Source organism: Chrysochloris asiatica, unplaced genomic scaffold (assembly GCF_000296735.1).
Source record: "Chrysochloris asiatica unplaced genomic scaffold, ChrAsi1.0 scaffold00231, whole genome shotgun sequence".
Taxonomy (NCBI): Eukaryota; Metazoa; Chordata; class Mammalia; order Afrosoricida; family Chrysochloridae; genus Chrysochloris; species Chrysochloris asiatica.
Window position 1 is genome coordinate 608,676 of NW_006408749.1, and position 21,703 is coordinate 630,378.

The window sequence follows — 21,703 nt, forward strand, 5'->3', positions numbered from 1 at the left end:
AAAAAAAAAAAAGATCAGCAGGAAAAGCCCAAAACAAAAATGGCAGTATGATTGGCTACTACAAGAATAAGCCAGTTGTTTGTTGGGAAGCCATCAAGGCAAACAATCAAGTCTCTTCAGGATAAACCTCCCTCCAAGACTGAAACTCAAAGGGAACACATGAGCAGGCATGTAAGCTTGAGGGCAGACACATTGGTCTACTGGTGAGTGGATGAGGGGGAAAGACAGCCTTTCCCCCCTCTTGGAGAGTTCAAACACGTTCCATAGATTCCCATTGACCTGGAGATGAGAGAGAGAAGAGGAAGGGCTGGTTAGTCTGAAGTGTGGTAAGACCTGGGATTCCTGAGCTCTTGGACAAGGACATAGCTACAGGGGGCTAGAGCTGAAAGTAAAGCATCCAGTTGATATGACGTGAGGGGAGATGACAAGAATGCCCAAACTTGTAGATAGTACCCATTTGTTCTAGCCTCAATGTTTGATAATCAGAACTCGACTAGAGGAAGATGAAAACAAACAAACAATTTTTGATAAAGGAAACGAGGGTAAATTGCTGCAATTTGATGAACTTGAGCTATACTTAGAGATGTAGTAGCTCAAAATACCAACTGAGAGGGAAGGAGTCTTTATATCAAGTATCAATGCTATCACCTCTGTATACATTGGCTACCTAAAATGAGGGGGTGATAAAGGCACGAAGTGACTGGCTTACAAGTTTTCAAGAGGAAGTTTAGTTTAAGAGTGTGCAGGGGAAGATAGAGTCCCCACTGAATAGTTTCTACCTTGTCTAGATGGGTCTGGTGAAAAGAGATGGGGATAAGATTCTTATGATTCAATAGTGAGTAACTGTTATCATGAATAATTGTGATTGTCACAACTGTAAAGGTAGAAGTTTTGTAACAAAAATGGGGGAGTAGTTAATCTTACAGTCCAGAAACAGAGGACCCTAGGACCATCAAGGGAGAAGAGCACGAGCGGAATGCAGAACCCTATCCAGAGAAGCAGCAGCACAAGAGATGGAGGCAGAGATGGGGACATGGAGAGAGGGAGCATCTGATGACTCTAGACTCATGGAAAGAGAGGGACTGAGTGCTGATGGCCAGGAGGCCTAAGGTCCTATACACATATCCCCACCCCACTCTCCCCCCAAAAAAGAAAAACAGAGGGAATGGAAGCAAATGCTGTTGAAGGATGATGCACGGAGGAGATTGTAATCATTGCAATGAAATGATGATGTAAAGCCAATGTTCTCCCATGTAAACGATCACTGAGTTCACAATAATAAAAAAATATATGTATCCCTATCTGGTTCTACTATTCCCCTCTCATTCCTGTTTCAGGGCCTTTGCACTTGTCCTGTTTTGCCATCAAACTCCTATGCATTCCTCAAAACCCATCTCTTATATCCCCTCTCCAGGAAGTTCTCAGTGCTCCCTTCCTGGGCTCTCCTAGTCTGCATCCTTCCATAGTCCATCCATCCATCCATCCCAGCCCTGACCCCACAGGATTGGAGATGTTTATATCCCTAAGATTGGTGCTCCTCAGAGATCCAACATCACCCAGACCTGCTCTGACCAGAAGGGTTATCATAGAGTGTTTATAAATGAAATGAATTCATGTGGGAGGAGCCTAGGCCCATGTCCATACCAGCCACACCCTCCCCTTGTTGCACCAGGGAGGAGAGAGATGGGGATCTTACCTTGATGGTGTCCAGAGCCGGCTCAATCATGGTACACTGCTTTGGGGTCAAATTCTTGACTTCTTCTCGTACCATGTGGGCCTGGATGGGTGGAGATAGGGACAAGGTGGGCAGAGCAGGCCCCACCTTGAAATTCTGCCTGACTACACACCTCATCCCTTTCATAATTTGAGGGGTTGAAGATTTGGGTATGTTTTTCATCACTGTCTCCCAGCTGCTCCCAGCTTGACTGACACACAGCAAGCACTCAATAAATATTTGCTGGCAAAAAAAAAAAAGAATCCTGGCCTCGTCAAGTTGACACACAGTCTTAACTATCATACTTGTCAACACTTGTTATTTTCCATTTTTCTATAATAGGCATCCTAGTGGGTGTGAAGTGGTATTAATAGTCATTTCCCTAATAACTAATGACATTGAGCATCTATCTGTTCATGTGCTTGTTGGTCATTTGTATATTCTCTTTGGTTAAATGCCTATTCAAATCATTTGCTCATTTTTTAAATTGAATTGTTTTTTAGGACAACCCTGGTCTTTCAAGATGATGTCAGTAAAGGTGGTCACAGGGCATCTCAGGAGTGTCTCTCACTCCACTGTGCCCCATTCACCTGTTTTACTTTGACTTTGATTCATCTTGAAACTGCTTCCTTAAAGAAGCCTTTGATGATCCCCTCAAAGGTGATCTGAGAGTCAGTGGTCAGGGGGTGAATCTGAAAATGAAATCTAAGTGAAAGTCCAACTGAAGTACTAATTTCATTGGGCTTACTAGAAGGACAAAGTCTGGGTTCTGAAATTTTAGTAAGGAAACCAGGCAAAGTAAACCAGAGCTTGAGGGATCAGGGCAAAGCCTACAGAGAGCTTTGGGACCAACTTGGAGAAACGTTTTATTAGGTGCCAGTATTATGAAGTGGTTAGGAGCACAGTCTTTAGCCTTTAGCCTTGCCAGAATCTGAATCCCAACACCTACACTTGTTTGCCACTTTACATGTGAGGTTGGCCCAGGACCGGGAGGTGTTTTGTTCTGTTGTACATAGGGTCGCTATGAGTCAGTACCGACTTGATGGCACCTAACAACAAGAGGCCCTTTAATCTGCTTAAGCCTGGGCTTCCATATCTGTAAATTGGAGATAACACTGTAGTATTGACCTTGTTTTGAACTGTAATAGTTAATTAAAATAATGTGTGGGAAGTTCTTAGCATATATAAGTAGTAAATGCTATCCAGTATTATTTTTTAAAGGACCTCAAATAAGCTCAAAGAATAAATGTCAGCCAGTTCCAGACAAAACTTGCATGTTGACCATGCCCTGACTCCAAATAATTAGGAAGCAAGGGTGGCATTACTGTTGCTGTTTGTATGATTGACTCTGAAAGGCAACCACGGGGTAGGCCAACTGGCAGCAAAATTGCAAGACAAATGAAATCACTCTTTGATCTCATCTTTCATATCAGGGGGTTTCCTATTTCCTAACAACGCTTATCCCCCAGATGAGCAAATCCACTAGCCTGATCCTGTGAAAGAAAAAAGTCTTGGAACACAGTCATATAAACATAGGGGCTGGTGACTTAATGTTTTCCACTGTCAAGAAATAACAGGATTTTAGAGGGCAGGGAGTTTATATAAATGGGGGAAGAACAAAGCAGAAAAGAATGAGAGTGTTTGCACAACTCAAAGAATGTAAACAATGTCACTGAAGTGTATATGTTGAAATTACTATTGAATTGATGTATAAGCTCTGCATTATCTCAACAATAATAACAAAATAAATAAAAATTAAAAAAATATATATAGGCAGGAGAGGGTGGGAAAGGAAGATATAATGCTAAGGGAACACTGAGTTTCTGTAAAGGGTGATGGAAAAACTTGGGCACAGTTCATGGTGATGGTTGAACAACATAGTGAATGAACATATTTAATGTCACAGAACTGTATATGTGAAGATTGTTGAAATGGGAAATGTCTTATTAACTGTTTATTTATCACTATAAAAGTATAATTAAATGAAAAAGAAAGAAATATCAGTATTCCCCCAAGAAGCCTTAATCACAAGTATCGTGGAAAGATGTTAAGTAGGTAGAAATGTAAAGTATAGATTTGGTGGCCTTAGAACCTCAGTGATATGGGGCTGCTTTGTAGAGAGATTACTAAAGAAAAGTCCCTACCTTACACTGTAGCATCTTTGTTATCCTTCCTGTTTTGCAAAGTATTTAGACCAGTGCTTTTTCAAAGTAATTTTATCCTTCTACTCACATCAAATGATGTATTGCATTGGGCAAATATGTTTCAAAAGGACCTCTTTAAAGGGCTAAAGTAAACAAAGATGTCACTTTGAGAAATAAGGCATCACTGACTCAAGCCATGGTACTTTCAGTTACTTCATAGGCATGCAAAAGTTAGACAATGACCCTGACGCACACCTTTCCTGATTTTAAACCATTCAATAGTCCCTTTTCCTGTTCTAATGATTGTCTCCTGTTATGTGTAGAGCTTCCTCAAGAGCACAATTATTGTTCTGGAATTCCCATTCTTCACAATGTCATCCATAGTTTGTTATGATTCACACAGTTGAATGCTTTTGCATAGTTAATAATGCACAAGTAAACATCTTTCTGGTATTCTGTGCTTTTAACTATGAGTCATATGATGTCAGAAACTATGTCCCTCATTCCAGGATCTTCTTCTAAACCTGGTTTGAGCTTCTGACAGCATCCTGTTAATATACAGCTGCAACTGTCTTTGAATTATCTCTAGCAAAATTTTACTTGCATGTGATATTAATGATACTGTTTGATGCTTTCCACATTACAATGGGTCATCTTTCTTTGGAATGGGCACAGATATGGATCTCTTCCAATCCATTGGTTAGGTCTTCCAATTTTCTTGGAATAGACAAGTGCTCAATTTGTATTCCATCAATTTGTATTCCATCAATTCCTTGAACCTTGATTTTCAATAATGCCTTCAGTGCAGCTTGGACTACTTCCTTCAATTCCATTGGCTCTCTATCATATGCTACCTCTTGAAATGGTTGAACATCAATCAATTCTTTTTGGACTCAGATGTAATTTTTTTTTTTTTTCATGTAGTCCATCTGGTAAGGCTTCATGTGTATGAGGTCCATGTTTATAGCTGACTCTTATGTTGTTAAAAAAAGGAATTTTCAATGAATACATTGTTGGTCTTGCAAAATTCTATCATGAATTCTCCAGCATTGTTTTTATCACGAAGGCCATATTTGTCAACTACTGATCCTTCCACTTTGTTTTCAACTTTCCCATTTGAATCACCAGTAATTATCAATGCATCTTGATTGTATGTTTGATCAATTTCAGACTGAAGAAGAAGGTAGAATTCTTCAATTTCACCATCGCTGGCTTTAGTGATTGGTGTGTAAATTTAAATAATAGTGGTATTAACAGACCTTCCTTGTAAGCATATGGATAGTATTTCATCACAAACAGTATTATATTTCAAGGTAGATCTTGAAATGCCCTTTTTGACGATGCAACAATAGTCATTTTCAATTTATCATTCATAGTATATAGTAAACCATTGTTGTTAGGTAGAATCGAGCTAGTACTGACTCATAGAGACCTTATGCACAACAGAATGAAATGCTACCTGATCCTGTGCTAACCTCACGATCATTGCTACAGTTAAGCCCATTGCTTCTGTCACTGTGTCAATTCATCTTGTTGGGATCTTCCTCTTTTTCTCTGACCCCCCGCTTTACCAAACACTTACCAAACAGTCCTGCTCCAGGGACTGGTCCCTTCTGATAATATGAGAAGCATGAGAGACAAAGCCTGGCCATCCTGACTTCCAAGGAAGATTCTGGCTGTACTTCTTCGAACACAGATTGGTTTGTTCTTTGGCAGTGTATGGTACTTTTAATATTCTCTGACACCATAAGTCAAATGCGTCAATTCTTCTATGGTCTTCCTTATTCACTGTCCAACTTTCACATGCATATGGGGCTATTGAAAATACCATGGCTTGGGTCAGGCACACCTTAGTTCTCAAACTGACATCTTTGCTCTACAACACTTTAAAGAGGTCTTGTGCAACAGATTTGCCTAATGCAATACATCGTTTGATTCCTTGACTGCTGCTTTCATGAGTGCTGATGGATGATCCAAGCAAAATGAAGTCTTTGACAGGTTTAGTGTTTTCTCCATTTATACTGATGTTGTTTATGGCCTGGTGGTGAGGAATTTTGTTTTCTTTACATTGAGGTGCAACTCATACTGAAAGCTTTGATCTTTGATCTTTAACAGTATTTTAAGTCCTCTTCATTTTCAGCAAACAGAATTGTATTATCTGCATATCTCAGGTTGTTAGTGAATTTTCTTCCAGACCTGATGCCATATTTTTCTTCATATAATCCAGTTTCTCAGATTATTTGCTCAGCATACAGATTGAATAAGTATGGTGAAAGAATACAACTCTACCACACACTTTTCCTAATTTTAAACCATTTGGTATTTCATTGTTCTGTTCAAACAACTGTTCTTGGTCTATGTACAGGTTCCTCATGAGCACAATTAAGTTTTCCAGAATACTCATACTTCGTAGCGTTGTCCATAGCTTATCATGATCCACACAATCAAAAGCCTTTGCATAGTCAATGAAGCACAGGTAAACATCTTTCTGCTATTCTCTGCTTTCAGCCAGAATCCATCTGATGTCAGCAATGATATCCCTCATTCCACATCCTCCTCTGAATCTGGGTTGAACCTATGGAAGTTCTATGTCAATGTATGGTTGTAGCTGTTTTTGCATTACCTTTAACAAAGTTTTACTTGCATGAGATATTAATGATATTGTTCAATGATTTCTGCACTCTGTTGGGTCACCTATCTTTGGAATGGACACAAATATGGATCTCTTCAAGTCAGCTCATCAGGTAGTTGTCTTCCAAATTTCTTGGCATAGATGCAATCTCCAGTGCTGCATCAGTGTATTGAAAAATTTCAATTTGTATTTCATCAATTCTTGGAGTCTTGTTCTTTGCTGACGCCTCCAATGCACTTTGGACTTCTTCCTTCAGTATCATTGGCTCTGGATCATATGCTACCTCTTGAATTGGTTGACCATCAACCATTTCTTTTTGGTAGAGTGATTCTATGTATTCCTTCCATCTTCTTTTGATTCTTTCTGCATCATTCAATATTTTGCCCATAGAATCCTTCAATATTTCAAGTCAAGGCATGAATTTTTTTCTTCCATTTCCTCAGCTTGAGAAATTCTAAGGGTGTTCTTTCCTTTGGGTTTTCTAAGTGCAGATCTTTACACATTTTGTTATAATATTTGACTTTGTCTTCTCGAGTTGACCTTTGAAATTTTCTATTCAGCACATTTACCTCCTCATTTATTCCATTTGCTTAAGCATCTCTACACTGGAGAGCAAGTTTCAGAGTCTTTCTGACATCCATTTTGGTCTTTTCCTTTTTTCTTGTTTTCCTAATGGTTTTTTGCTCTCCTCTTATATGGTTTTTTTCATGTCATCCAAAACTCTTCTGGTCTTTGGTCTTTAGTGCCTAATGCATCAAATCTGTCCTTGAGATGATCTCTAAATTCAAGTGGGATATGCTCATGGTCATATTTTGGCTCTTGTAGACTTGTTTTCATCTTCTTCAGCTTTAGCCTGAACTTGCGTATGAGCAATTGATAGTCTGTTCCACAGTCTGCCCCTGGCCTTATTTTGGCTGATGATATGGAGCTTTTCCACTAGCTGTTTCCACAGATGTAGTCAATTTGATGTATGTATATTCCATCTGGTGAGATCCATGTTTATAACCGTCTTTTATGTTGTTTAAGAAAGATATTTTCAGTGAAGAAGTCATTGAAGTTGCAAAATTCTATCATGTGAACTCCCACATAGTTTCTATCACCAAAGTCATATTTTCTAACTGCTGGTCCTTCTTCTTTGTTTCCAAACTTTGCATTACAATTGCCATTAATTATCAATACAACTTGACTGCATGTTTGATCAATTTCAAACTGAAGAAGTTGATTGTTGTTGTTGTTGTTGTTAAGTGCTGTTGAGTTGATTCCGACCCATAGCAACCCTGTATAGGGTTTCTAAGGAGCAGCTGGTGAGCTTGAACCACTGACTTTGCAGTCTGACGCATTAGCTCACAGGGCCACACATAAAATTCTTTAATTTCATCACTGACTTTAAATTTGAATAATAGTGATATTAACTGGTCTTCTTTGTAAGTGTATAGATGTTATCCTATCACAGACAGTATTGTACTTCAAGACAAATCTTGATATCTTCTTTTTGATGATTAATGTGACACCATTCCTCCTCAATTTGTCATTCCTGGCATAGCAAATCATGTGATTGTCAAATTCAAAATGACCAATACCAGTCCATTTCAGTTCACTAATGCCTAGGATATCGATGTTTATGCATTCCATTAATTTTTTAATGTTTTATTGTGAATAGTTTACATGGGAGAACATTAGCTTTACAGTCATCCTATTATATATTGTTTCATTGCCATAGTTACAACCTCCTCCATGCATCAGCAAACAACCAAAGGATATATCCTGCAAACCTTCCTGCTGGTCATCAGCACAAAGCCCCTCTCCCTCTCTGGGTCTAGAGTCCCCAGCCATTCCACCTCTCCACGTCATCATCTCTGCCTCCATCTCTGGCATCACTGCTTCTTTGGGTAGGGTCCCACACTCCATACTTCTCCCTTGATGGTCCCAGGGACCTCTGCTCCTCGACTGCAAAGTCAACCACTCCCCTCCTTTTGTTACAAAATGTCTACCTTTACATTTTCAACCCTCACAGTCAGTCCTGATAGCAATTACTCACTATTGTGCCACAGGAGTGTCATCCTATCTCCTTTCATGAACCCCACCCAAACAGATTGGATACTACTCAGTGAGATTCTACCTTCCTCCGTGCCCTTTGGATCTAGGCTCCCTCTTGAAAGCTTGTAAGCCAGTCACTTCTTGCCTTTGTAGCCCCCATTTTGGGTACCCAATATCCAAGTTGCCCATCCCTGTCTACCCTGTATATTGAGGCCATTTAATTTTTGACAATTTCCAATTTTCCTGGATTCATACTTTGTACATCCCATATTCAGATTATTAATGGATGTTTACAGCTGTTTCTCTTCTATTTGAATTATTCTCCATCAGCAAATGGAGGTCCTGAGGGCTTTACTCCATTCATATCATCACGGTTAACTCTACTTTGAGGAGGCAGCTCTTTCCCAATCGTATTTTGAATGCCTTCCAACCTAAGGGGCTCATCTTCTGGCACTATATCTGACAATATTCTGGTGCTCTTCATCATGTTTCAATATTCAATATTATGGTACTAACAGTGTTCCACTGCTATGCATAAGGTCCATCTCTCCTTCCTAATTTGTCTTCACCCGGAAGCTCAGCTGAAACCTGCCCACTATGGGTGACCTTGATAGTATTTAAAATACTGGTGGTATAGCTTCCAGAATCACAGTAACACACAAGCCACCACAGTACAACAAACTAACAGACAATTATGGAGAAGCTCATTAATGCCTAAGATATCAGTCTTTAAGTGTTCCATTTCATTTGTGACAACTTCCAATCTTCCTAGACTCATTTTTTTGTACATTTTTCATTCTAATTATTAATGAATGTTTGCAGTTGTTTCTTTTCATGTTGAGTTGTTCCCCATCAGCAAATGAGTGTCTCGGGTTTTTTTTTTTTCCTTTCATGTTATTATGGTTAACTTCACTTTGAGGAGGCAGCTCTTCCCCAGTCATATTTTGAGTGCCTTTCAACTTGAGGGACTCATCTTCAGACAATGTTCATAAAGTTTTCAGTGTCTAACCATTCATAAGCAGTCTACTTCTCCTTCTTCCCTGTCTTAGTCTGGAAGCTCCACTAAAACCTGTCAACCATGGGTGGCCATAATTAGTATTTAAAATAGAAGTGGCATGACTTCCAGGATCACAGCAACACACAAGTCACCACAGTTTGACAAACTGATTGATAAGTTATACCAAAGCTGGAACTGGAACTCCAACCTTCTTACTTCTAGGCCAGTGCTCTTCTGCCTCTGATTATCATCAGCTAAAAAATGTGGTGTGTCCTATACACTATGGTCTCTAACTGGGAAGATAGGGCATGTGTTGAAAAGATAAAGAGTTATCCAGTGTCTAATGCAGCATGTTCTAAATACCAGATCTCTGCAGTCACAAAATGGTATATTTTTATAAGCTATCAGAATTAAACAGACAAACTGTAGTACAATTATCAGTCAGTGACCTACCTCCACAAAATAGGCAAAAGTCAATAGCTTCCTGTGTATCTAATCTAGCCCCAATTCTGGGAGAGGCAAGCTTTTGTGTCTCTGTGCAACTCTTTTAATGGACTGGCTGAAGAAGGGGAAATGTAGTTGGTGACTTGTTACTTAAGGCCAAACTTCAAAAGAAGATAATTTGCGGTTATGAAATCTCAATGGAAACACAGTTCTTGTTGCGCAAATCTACTTCACAATATAGAAATAGTCTTCTCAAGAAAACTAAGGTCTTCCAGGAGGAATAAGTTACAGCTCAAAGTTCACCTTCCCCAGAATCTCTTCTTCAACATTGCAGGGTTTTGTCAGTGTTGGTTCACTTATGGCCTGCCTGCAGGAGATGCTGTCTCTGTCACTTTTTATTCATCATGGAGGGAAACAGGATATGTCAAAGCAAACTTCATCAATCTCTAAGCTTTATAGAGCCTTTTGTACAAACTTCAACTTTGTTCCCACTAAATTAGTCAAATAAAGGGGAAGCTTTTGTCACCAGAGGAAATCTTGTGCAGGGAGGTGGGGCAAATTTCTAACTTCGCCTTATAAGAAGCTAATGTCATACCTCTCATTTACTGATCTCAAAACCTACTATGTAGCCACAATAGTCAAAACAGTCTGGTACTGGCATAATGAAAGACACATAGATCAATGGAACAGAATTTGGAACCCAGAAATAAATTCATCCTTTTGACAAAGGGCCAAAACACATTAAATGGGAAAGAGATAGTCTCTTTAATAAATGGTGATGGCAAAACTGGAAATCCATTTGCAGAAGAATGAAGCAAAACCTCACACCATATACAAAAATGAACTCAATGTGGATTGAAGACCTAAGTGTAAAGCCTAGGACTATAAAGATTGCCACTGGAAACAAGCATAGAGACAAACATAGGGGCTCTGATATATGGCAAAAATATACTATCAAATATAACCAAAAACACACAAACAAAAAACAAAATAGATGACCGGGACCTCCTAAAAATTAAACACTTGTGTGCATCAAAGTATTTCAACAACAACAACAACAACAAAAAAAACGAGAACCCACAGACTTGGAAAAATGTTTGGTAATTACATATCAAAGAACTAAAATTTATAGAACACTTCAACGCCTCAACAACAAGAAGACAAATGATCCAATTAAAATATGGACAGAGAATATAAATAGACATTTCAGCAAAGAAGGCCCACAAACATATGAAAAACTGCTCACAATCGATCATTAGCCATTGTTGTTGTTGTTAAGTGCTGTCGAATCAGTTCCAACTCATAGCAATCCTGTATAGGGTTTCTGAGGAGCCACTGCCACCAACCTTGCAGTTCAAACTGACCTTGCAGTCTATCACATTAACCAGTAGCACCATACCAGGACTCCATTGGTGGTGGTGTGCCGTGGAGTCGATTCAACTCATAGCGACCCTGCATAGGGTTTCCGTGGCTGTAAATCTTTATGAGAGCAGAAATCCTCATCTTTCTCCCATGGAACCACTGGTAATTTTGAACTGCTGACCATGAGGTTAGCAGCCTGACTCATAACCACTATGTTACCAGAGCTCCTTAGGACTCCATTAGAAAGATGCAAATCAAAACAATAATGAGATATCATCTTACTCCAGCATTAATAGCAAAGTTCTAAAAACCAGATAACAAATGCTGGCAAGGGTATGGCAACACTGGGGGCCTTCTACATTGTTGGTAGGACTGTAAAATGGCTCACCCACTGCGAAAAATGGTATGGCACTTTCTCAAAAAGTTGGAAATGGAACTACTATGAGGCCCAGCAATCCTTCTACTTGGTATATATCCACAAGAAGTAAGAGCCAGTAGCGGACCAGAAAATACTTCTTCTTCTTTTCTTTTCTTTTTTCCCAAATGAGGTGCTTTATTTCCAGGTGGTACAGAATTCTAGGCATAACAAAGATTGAAGAGCAGCTCTGGCAGGATTCTGGCCTGGGTTTACTGATCACACAGCTAAGATAGGACTAAAGAGCTGGACCACCCAGAGAATCAGTGATGCCAGAGATGGAGGCAGAGACGATGATGTGGAGAGATGGAGCAGCTGGGAACTCTAGACCCAGAGAGGGAGAGGGGCTGTACACTGATGACTAGGGAGCAGGCTTGTGGGGTATTATACCCTTTGGTTGGTTGATGATGCATGAAGGGGATTGTAACCATGGACATGTAACTATATACAATAGGATGAATATAAAACTAAAACTAATGTTCTCCCATGTAAACTATCACATAATTCACAATAAAACATTTTTAAAAATTGATAAAAGTCATCATTTTAAAAGAGCTCTGAACAGCTGAGGACTCTAGACTCATGGAAAGAGAAAGGCTGTGTGTTGGCTTGCAGAATGTACCTGCTGGTTGTTTAAATGATTGCATATTCCTGAGTGTTTTGGTATACAGCCAAAAAAAAAAAAGAGGGAATAGAAGCAAGTACTGTTGAATGGTGATGCATGCATGGAGGGGATTGTATTCATTGCAATGAAACAAAAAACGAAATATGATAGGATGAGTGTAAAACTGATATTCTCCCATGTAAACTATCACTCAAGTCACAATAAAAACCTTAAAAAAAAAATAAATAAGAGATGGATCATTGTAGGATTTCTTTCTTCTTCTTCTTTTTTTTTTTTTTTTAAAGTTTATTCTTAAATGTACAACAGGCTCCAAGACAATACTTTAATCTAACTCTAGGTGGCAAGAGATGTGCTAGCAGGGAATTCAGATGTTTAAACAGAAAAGGAATCAATGGTCACCATCACCACAGTCACAAAGAACAGCTTATTTTTTTGCCAGAGTTCTTCATTCCACCTGTGGCCAGGTGGCCCTTCCCCGTGGCCTTCGCTTTTAGCTCTTCAAGTTTCTTTTGCTCTTCTTTTTGTTTCTGCTGGAAAGCCTTATCTTCTTCTCCCATTTCCTTGTTCTATTTTTTTGGGGTTGTTTCAGGGGCTTCTTCTTGGCACCTTTGCAGCCCGACATGGTGCCTACTGCCCCTTCCCCAGACCTGCCACCAAAAGCAGCGCTCTGATCTCCAACACCACTGTGCCTACACTACAGAAGATACTTCTTGGAAGTAAGACACGCAGGAAAAATCAGAAACAAAAATGGCAGTCTGACTGGCTACTACAAGAACAAGCAAGTTGTTCACTGTGGAGCCATCAAGGCAAGCAATCAAGTCCCTCTGGATAAACCCCTCCTCCAAGACTGAAACTCAAAGGGAACACACAAGCAGGCATGCAAGCTTGCTGGCAAATATATTGATCTACTTGTGAGCGGAAATGGGGGAAAGGCAGAAATGAAGATATGGTCTAAGCTTGTCCATGTTCCAAGGGTTAACCTTGAGATTAGAGAGAGAAGAGGAAGGACTGGTTGGTTCAAAGTGAGGTGAAACCTGGGGACTCCTAAGCCCATGGACAAGGACCTAGCCAAGGAGGGCTAGAGTTGAGAGTGAAATGTCTAGCTGATATGAAGTGAGGGGAGATGCAAGAGATGCCCAAACTTGTAGATAGTACCCATTCGACCTAGCTTTGATGGCTTGATGATCAGAACTCGACTAGAAGAAGATAAAGAAATCTGATAAAGGAAACAAGTGTAAATTGCTACAATTTGATGAACTTGACTTATACTTATGGATGTGGTAGCTCAAAATATGAACTGAGATGGAAGGAGTCTTCACATCAAGGATGAAACCTATCCCTTCTGTACACAGGGTTGATAGGGATGAGTAACTTAGACATTGGCTACCTAAAATGGGGGTGGGGGCTATAAAGGCACAAAGTGACTGGCTTATAAATTTTCAAGAGGGAGCTTAGTTTTAGAGTGTGTGTGTGTGTGGGAAAGGTAGATTGCCCACTAAATAATTTTCCTCTTGTCTAGATGGGTCTGTTGAAAGGAGATGGGAATGGGATTCACTGATTCAATAGTGAATGTTGTTGTTGTTGTTATGTACCATCGAGTCGGTTCCGACCCATAGCGACCCTGTATAGGGTTTCCGAGGGTGTAAATCTTTACGGGAGTAGAAAGCCTCATCTTTGTCCTGTGGAGCACTGGTAGTTTCGAACCACTGACCTTAAGGTTCGCAGCCCGATTCGTGAATAGTAGTTATCATACCTAATTAAGATGGTCACATCTGTCAAAGTAGAGATTGTGTAACAAAAAGGGGGGAGTAGTTAATCTTACATTCCAGGAACAGAGGATCCTAGGACCATCAAGAGAGAAGAGCATGAACTAAACATGGGACCTTAACCAGAGAAGTAGTGACACCAGAGATGGAGGCAGAGACAATGGCATGTAGAGATAGAGCAGCTGAGGACTCTAGACTCATGGAGAGATAAAGGCTGTGTGCTGGCCACCATGAGACTGGCTTCTAGAATATGCCCTGTGGTTGTTTAAATGATTATATATTCTTGTGTGTTTTGTGTTTCTCTTTACATGCACTAGAGGGTAGACATATGTTGACATGGGTGGCAGGGCAGGCAATATACAACCTGAGGGAGATCGGCAGAGGAAAGACGGGAGTGGTGGGAGACACAAGGAGGAATGCAATGGTTGGAATTAATAGAGGTAAATGCTGTTAACTGTTGGTGCATGGAGAGGATTGCAACCTTATAATGAAGCAAAGTGTAGGATTTGTTGAATATAAAACTGATGATGTGTTCTGTAAACCTTCACTCAATTCACAATAAAAAGTTAAAAAAAAAAGAAGAGCCAGAACACAAGTAGATATATGTATGCACACTGATGTTGCACTATTCACAATAGCAAAAAGATGGACATAGCCTAAATGTCCATCAATGGAAGAATGAATAAACAAACGTAAGTATGCATGCACATTGGAACTATGCAACATTGAAGAATAATGATGAATCTGTGAAAAAACTCTCAACATGGATGAACCAGGAGGCCGTTATTCTGAGTGAAATGAGTCAGTCACAAAAGGGCAAATATTGTATGAGACCACACTTGTAAAATGTTAAGGAAAGGTTTTCCTAATAAAAGAAACATTCTATGATGGCTAGAGCGAGTGGAGAGTGGAGAAAATTATTCACAGTCTAGGGGTTAGACACATGCTAACATGGGTGATGGGACAGGCAATCTACCACAAGAGGGAGATTGTCAGAGGGAAAATGAAAGTAGCAGGAGACACAGGGAGGAATGCAAGAGTTAAAGTGAATAGAGACAAACATTGTTAACTGATGGTACATTGCAATGAAGCAAAGTACATGATTTGCTGAATGTGAATCTGATGGTCTGCTCTGAAAACTTTCACTCAATCCACAATAAAAACTTTTTTTTAAAAAAAGAAACAAAAAAAAGCAAATGTCGTAGTTGAAGAGTTCTGAACAGGCGTTAAGGGATATTAAACTGTAAGGACTATGAGAGTCAGTGAAGAAATGCATTCTCTAGTCCATTAACAGCAACTCTATAGTCTAATTTTGATGAAGGCAAGACAATTGTTAAGTGGACTACTCTTCACTTAACAGCTTAATCAACCATTTTTGGATTAGCCTCCCCTTTGTCTAGTCAGCAACTACATATCTCTCCTGAGAGAGGTGGTGGGGAAAGCAGGTAAAAGCAGCTAAAGAAAGTTAAAATTTTGATGACTCTGAATCATGTACATCCTGATTCTTTGCAATGCTATCCATAATTTTTTAGAATCCACATAGTCAAAAGTCTTTACATGGTCAATAAAGTACAAGTAACCATCTTTCTGGCATTCTCTGCTTCATCTGTTTCATCTTTCTGGTATTCTCAGCCAAGATCAATCTGACATGACATTCTCTTTGCTTTCCTTGATCTTTCTGTCAATCCTTTGAAGGTATCTAAATATCATTCTTTCAAATTCTTTTTCAGTTATTGTCATTATCTTTTCTTCCTTAGAAATGTTTTCTAGCTCTGCATCTTGTTCATTTGTTGGAGTCATTCTCTCTCGTTTCTTTGTGTGAACTAACATTATCTGCTGTCTCCAGGACATTATGGTGCTGTTGTATTTGTATTTAATTGATGGTTGTAGGTTGATATATTCTTAGGCTCTCCCCAACTGTCTCTTCTCAGCATATTTAGAGAATGGAAGCATGTACCTCGTTCCCTGTTTGCCATTTATTTAGGGTGGGCTTGGCCACTGTTGGCTGCTATCTATTGTGGTATAGGAGCTCATATTGGTTCTTGCCCAGTAGCTGGACTGTATGGATATGGTTTCTGTGTCCTGTCAGATGAGAAAGAGGAGAAACACCCCATCCCCCACACACATACAAGGAAACAAAACAGAATAAACAAATAAACAATCAACAATGAAAAGAGAAAATGATAAAGTAGAAAAACAGAAATTTTAAAAGGCAGAAAACAGAAAATAGAGTATAATACCTAAAAAGAGAAAAGAGGGATATTAAAATGGAAGTATAGAAGAGACAATAAAAGGAAGAAATTTTTAAAAAGCACTTAAAAAAACAAGGAGAGGGAAGATGAAAAGAGAAAGAGTAGAGAATAGTAAAGAAAGACTGGTGGCAGGGGGGAGAGGGGGTAGAAGATGGGAAATGAGAAACAGAAGAAAAAGAAAAACAAAAGTGGAGATAGAAAGAATAACGTTCACGGGAATTGAAAGAGAAGAAGTAAAAGAAAACATAAACAAAAACAATGAAGCAATGAAAGTTAAAAAAAAAAAAAAAAAAATGTGGCTGTTGGACCCAAAGAGGAGAAAACTCTGGGGCTCCTCCTAGTCAAGGAGCTCTTGAGATAGGCGCAGGAGGGATGTGACAGCAGAGTCCCCGGCTCTAGATGGAGTTCCTATAGGCCTGGTGGTGGTGGTGGTGGTTATGTGCTGTGGAGTTGGTTCCGACTCATAGCGACGCTCTACAGGGTTTCCAAGGCTGTAAATCTTTACAGGAGCGGAAAGCCTCATCTCTTTCCCGCGGAACAGCTGGTAGTTTCGAACTTCTGACCTTGTGGTTCACAGCCCGATTTGTAACTACTACGTTACCAGAGCTCGTGTTATTTATGTTCAGGGTACTCAATCCAGAAGTAGTTAGTGGAAGCCCTTGAAAGAGCTGGTTTCTGTTTCTGTTAGGACCACAGGGAAGCTGAGAGCAAGGTGGCTGGTTATGCGGGTGTTTGCTCGACTAATGGTAGTCTTGTGGTTCTCTGGGTTCTGTAGGTCTGAAGCTGAGCCTGCCTGAATCTAGGCACTAAACCTTTCAAAGTCCCCACTTCACACTGGTGTGGTGCACAACCACAGAGTGTGGCTCTGAACTCCTAGAGATCAAGGTCTGTGCTGGGGAAGGATAAGGGTGGGAGCTGGTCACACCTCTGGTCACCAGGGAAGTGTGGGAAAAAAGAAGGAATCACACCTTTCCTGCCGCCTGTGTGAATCTGCTCTGCCAGGTCACTTTCTGTTACCAAACCTGCTCACAAAAGTTCAAGATGATTCACTAGTCAGTCTCGCTCTCTCGCAGTCCCTGCTCAGTCTTCTTCCAGCAAGCACTTAATCCACTTCTCTAACCTTTCCTTTGAAGTTCAGGGTTCCAGGATTCTCATCGGTGTCTGTTTCATTTGGTTTCTCATATCTTTGTTGTAAAGGGTCTTTGTAGTGCATCTGCCTAGTACCCTATCTTGTCAGAAGTACCTCAAATCTGTTCTTGAAATTGGTCTCTAAATCCAAGTGGGTTCTGGTCAAGGTGATATTTTTGTTGTTTTGGACTTGTTTTAATTTTCTTCAGCTTCAACCTGAACTTGCATATGAGCATCTGATGCTGGCCGTGTTTTGACTCTTCAACCATCTACCACCACAGATAGTTAGTTTGATTCCTGTGTATTCCATCTGGTGAGGTATCTACAATGAATAATTCATTGGTCTTGCAAAATCCTATTGTGCGATTTCAAGCATCTATTCCATCACCAAGGCCATATTTTTCAACAGTAGATCCTTTCTCTTTGTTTCCAACCTTCACATTCCAATCACTTCCAATTTTCCTAGATTTATATTTTATACCTTCCATGTTCTGATTATTAATGGATTTTACAGCTGTTTCTCCACATTTTTAGTTAGGACCCTTCAGCAAATGAAGGTCCCTAAAGCTTTACTCCATTCATGTCATCCTCAGTTGTATTTTGAGTGCCTTCCAGTCTAAGGGACTGATCTTCTGGCACAAAATCGGACAATGTCCTGCTGCTACTCATATGGTCTTTTCAGTGGCTAGCCACTCATAAATAGTCTGTCTTTCCTTTTACCTAGTCTGTCTTAGTCCAGAATCTCAGCTAAAATCTGTCCACCATGGGTGACCCTTCTGGTATTTCAAATACCAGTGTCATAGCTTCCAGCATCACATCAATACAAAAGCCACCACATTACGAAAAAAACTGATAGATGAGTGTTAGACTCATTTTCTTAATGAGTGTTTATTAAGTGTTAGGAAAAAACTAGGAGTCCTGGGGGTTGCAAATAGTTAAGCACTTAGCTAGTAGCTGAAAACTTGGTAGTTTGTATCCCGCACAAGGCAGAGTCAGTGAAGGAAGAGATACCTGGGACCCAGAGCAGTGCTTTTCAAACTGCTCTGTTTTGATTTTCACTTCCTCCAAACTCTAGAGCTTATTTGGGACCACAGTTTGAAAACCAATGACTAGAGTGAATACGATTTGGTTATTTAGAGAGGAAGGAAAAGAGTGGACTGACATTGTACACACACATGCAAAGCGGTAATAGAAGAAGTGTATCCTGGGACAGGTTGCAAAGGACTTGAAATGGACAGAGAATTTGTACTTGATTGCTTTAGCACAGTTTTATAACTTTTGTGTCAGGATTACAGACACTTGGGAAAGTTCTATGCTGTCCTATGGGGTTCCTATGAGTCTAAATCAACTCTATGACCTCAGGAAGGAGCCCCGATGGTGCAGTGGCTAAGCATGCCACTGCTAACCAAAGTGTTGACAGTTCAAATACACCATTTATTCTGTGGGAGAACTATGTGGAAGTCTGCTTTCGTAAACATCACACAGCCTTGGAAACCATATGTGACCGTTTTATTCACGGGGTCACTTCTGGGAGAAAGATGAGGCTTCCTGTTTCCTCAGATATCTGAAACCTTGGAAACCCTTTAAGAGTGACTACGAATGAAACCAACTCAATAGCATTTAACAATAACAACATAGGATAACTGGTGGTGGTGTGTCATGGAGTTAGTTCCAACCAATAACGACCCTGTATAGGGTTTCTGAGGCTGCAAATCTTTGTTGTTGTTGTTAAGTGCCGTCGAGTCGGTTCCGACCCATAGCGACCCTGTACAGGGTTTCCGAGGGTATAAATCTTTACGGGAATAGAAAGCCTCTTCTTTCTCCCGCGGAGCGGCTGGTAGTTTCGAACTGCTGACCTTAAGGTTCGCAGCCCGATTCGTAACCACTACGCTACCAGAGCAAATCTTTACGGGGGCAGAAAGCCTCATCTTCCTCCTGAAGAATGGCTGGCAGTTTCGAACTGCTGACCTTGAGGTTAGCAGCCTGACTTGTAGCCACTATGATACCAGAGACCCTAGGATAACTAGGAATCGGAATCAACTTGATGACGATGGATTTGATTTGAATCCCCTCAGGGTAGCAAGACCTTGGACACATCATCAGTAAAGACCAATTGCTAGAAAGGACATAACGTCTGGTAAAGTAGAGGGTCAGCAAAAACAAGGGAAACCTTCAATGATATGGAGAGACACAATAGCTACACCAATGGATTCAAACATGCCAATGACTATGAATCCTGGTGTGGCGCTGTGGGCTAATGCATCACACTGCAAAGTCATTTGAACCACAAGGTCGGTGGTTCAAGCTCACCAGCTGCTCCTCAGAAATCCTATGCAGGGTCGCTATGGATTGGAATTGACTCGATGGAACTTAACAACAACAACAATGACTATGAAGATGGTACCAGACTGGGCACCATTTAGTTCTGTTGCACATAAGTTCACCATGAATCAAAGCCCACTGGAGTGCAACTAACAATAGTAATCCCCTTAGGCCTCAAGGTAGCTGAAGCTCCCAGGCCAGTCACCTGTGCTTACAAGAACCATGTTTGTTTATACAGTATGCTACACAAATGCTACCATTTTCTTTGCATCCATGCCTTGAAAAGAGTCCTGGCAGTACAGTGGTTAAGTGCTTGAGTGCTAACTGAAAGGTTAGCAGTTCAAACCCACAAGTCACTCCCTGGAAGAAAGATGTGGCAGTCAGCTTCCTTAAAGATTGTGCTAAAGATTGGTGGTGGTTATGTGCCATGGAGTCTATTCTGACTCATAGAGACCCTGTATAGGGTTTCTGAGGCTGTAAATCTTTATGGAAGCAGAAAGCCTCATCGTTCTCCCATGGAACAGCTGGTAGTTTCTAACTGCTGACCTTGAAGTTAGCAGCCCGATTCATAATCACTATGCAACTAGATCTCCTATGCTGAAGATTACAGCCTTTGAAACTCTAGAGGGAATTTCTATACTTCCTTATGTTGTTGTTGTTGTTAAATGCTATTGAATAGGTTCCAACCCATATCAACACTGTATAAGGTTTCCGAGGAGCAGCTGGTGAGTTTGAACCACCGACCATATGTTAAAAAGTTCAAACCTGCTTTGCAATCCAGTGCATTTACCCATAGCGCCGCCACACCAGGACTCCATACTTCCCTATAAATTCCCTATATGTCAGAATGGACTTGAAGGCACACAACAACAGCCTTTACTGCTTTACATTTCCCAGAAATCATATTTTGGTTAGGGATTTTGAAGCATATCATGAAACTAGAAGAAAGGATAAAGAACCTGGATTAAGGCACAGAAAATTGCCTAATCTTTGAGTCACACTGGGAAAAGTTCAAATCCAATGTTCTTCTGCCTTCTTCCCCACTCGCCAACTAAGGCAAACAGCCTCATCTTTATTGACAAGAAAAGGGAAAAATAAACAATGCCCACCCACCTGAGACAGCCCTGTGGGAAAAGTTTTTGAAGATGAGATCACAGTCCTTGTATCTGGAGCAAACTAGCAGGTTCTATTTACTGTATAAAATTTGCTGAACACACTTTCTTTGTCTCTGACCCTAAATAAAGGTACCCCAGGGTTTCATGCTATGTTTTCAAACAAAATAGGCATTTGGTTTTTGCCTAAGGTTTGGTGGGCTTTCCAGAAATTTCTCTCTATAATGCTCCCTTTTCTTTGTATCATCAAGGTTCTTAATTATAAGCAGCATCATACAATTATGACTAGCCTAATGAAATAAAACAAAGCAAAACAAAACAGAAATATATTGAAAGGATTTGGGGAAGGGGAAGTCAAAGAATAAAGGTTAGGCAAAAAAGTCAGCCTTGCAAGATAACATGAACCAAAGGGTCCCTAGGGGATATGAGGAAGCATGAAACCTTCTAGTAGGAACTATCTAACCAGGACACTATTCTGATGCTGGGTGTTGTCAAAACTACAGTGAATACATACAGTGACTAGATACTCTGTCTCTCAGTCAAAAGCAAACCCATTGTTCTTGAGTTAATACCTACTTTTAGTAACCCTCTGGGAGCATAGTGGTTACGAATTAGGCTGCTAATCTCACGGTCAGCTGTTCTAAACTACCAGCTGTTCCTCAGGAGAAAGATGAGGCTTTCTGCTCCCATAAAGATTTATAGCCTCAGAAACCCTGTACAGGGTCGCTATGAGTTGGAACCGACTCCACGGCA